Genomic DNA, 1679 nt, shown 5'->3' with positions numbered 1-1679 from the left:
TCTCGTGCAGTCACTCACCGAAAGTAAAGGAAGGCTGTTTGCTTTAAAAAGCTCATGGCACATTTTCATCAGTGTCGATCTGGTTGCACGGGCAAAACAAGCGGTGAAGTAGACTTTCGTGCACATTATTTCTGTTTGAATGGAAAAAGTATGGGATGGATGTCTGACGTTGCAGTAAATAGGAGATAAAGTGACTGAGAAGTTCAGGCAATGGACTGCTGATCCAGTCTGCCCTCAACTTCGTCGTTATTGTGTTAAACCGTTTCCACTCGGTTTTTTTCCGTAATCACATTTAACCTCATTGCCAAATTCACCTTTTACTGACAAGAATGCAGCTCGTTGGTGAAGTAATGTCTCAAAGAATAATCTATTCATCAAAGGGAAAACATGAGCAGGACTGTGGACAGGGGGACGATGGGCCGAATAGCAAACGAAGGTCAGAATCTGAGAGCTAGATCCCTTACTGTCGGCGGCTCGTTGGTCTAGGGGTATGATTCTCGCTTAGGGGTTTTAATAATTGAAATGCGAGAGGTCCCGGGTTCAAATCCCGGACGAGCCCTGACAACTTTTAGTCAAAAAAACACTTCTCAGCCGGTCGACATGTTTCAAATTAAAACGTTTGATTGCGCGCCGTTGTTCACACAGCGTCCAAAAATCCTGGAGATTCCCAGGAGCAAAGTGAAACTCACCGAACTGAGTAAAGTTCATGCATCTCAGATGTGCTCGGCACAGTGTCTCATTGGAAAACTTAAACCCGTGTTTGATTCTGGCCAATTCTTGATCAGTCCATCTTCCGTTCTGCACGCATGAGCTCACCTCCATTGGGATATGGATACATTCAGCGTCAATCTCAACTTCAACGTGAAACAGACTCTGCCCTTAATATGAGTGCGCCCTGTTTCTCCAGCGCTGAAAAGATGGGAGAAGCTGGCTTTGGATTTAGTCCCTTGGCTGCCGAATTTAAACCGTACAGGAAATCAATCCGGGGTGGGCAAGCTGCCTGGTCTGATTAAAAGGCGTTCAGACCCTACATTCCAGGCATGTTATTGTGTTCTGGCCTCAACATTCGATTCAACGTCTCGGATCATAAGCCGCGCTCATTGTTTGCTAATGGTTCTGCTGTTCCCACTAACACCTGCTCTAGTCCATCCTTTGTTATTTTATTGCCCGCTTACCACCCACTTTGCCTTTTCGCATTGTGCCATTTATTATTCAATCACTCCTACGCTCCACTGTATCACAGACATTCCCTTTTGTCCTTCCTCGCTGCCTATTTTTTTCCAGGCGCTATTTTCGTGGAAGAAATCTGTAAACTTTACATTTTTCTTAAAATATCGGAATGATCATCTGACTGAACGTGAGCCCGGGTTCTTCATCCACAGAATGTTCACGACCAGCTGAGTTTTTCAGAATTCATTGTTTTTGTTCACTGTGTTTCTATATCGCTTTTAAGGTGATGTCCTGTCTGTCCGAGGTCATTCTCTGTCTCTCCAAAATGGTTGCTATCAGTATCGGATCATTATGTATCTGTTTAAAAGGAATGTGCTGTCTGTCCCGGATTTTAAATTACAAATTTCAAAAACTGCCTTTGGAGGTTGCAGGAATTTTAGTTTGTTGGTGTGTTTCTGTAGCGAGGGAGTGTGTGCAAACGTGCTGCGCGATCTTACTGTGCATTTCAT

General features: G+C 44.3%; 1 non-coding gene across 1 annotated transcript; it reads left to right on the top strand.

The window, feature by feature from the left end:
• Nucleotides 1-471: 471 nt before the first annotated feature.
• Nucleotides 472-559, top strand: trnap-agg (transfer RNA proline (anticodon AGG)). The gene is given in 2 exon segments: nt 472-507; nt 524-559. It is a non-coding gene; the product is annotated as a tRNA-Pro (tRNA).
• The last annotated feature ends 1120 nt before the right edge of the window (nt 560-1679 follow it).

The sequence above is a fragment of the Pristiophorus japonicus genome, unplaced genomic scaffold (assembly GCF_044704955.1).
Source record: "Pristiophorus japonicus isolate sPriJap1 unplaced genomic scaffold, sPriJap1.hap1 HAP1_SCAFFOLD_33, whole genome shotgun sequence".
Taxonomy (NCBI): Eukaryota; Metazoa; Chordata; class Chondrichthyes; family Pristiophoridae; genus Pristiophorus; species Pristiophorus japonicus.
This window is presented reverse-complemented; position numbering and strand designations above follow the sequence as displayed.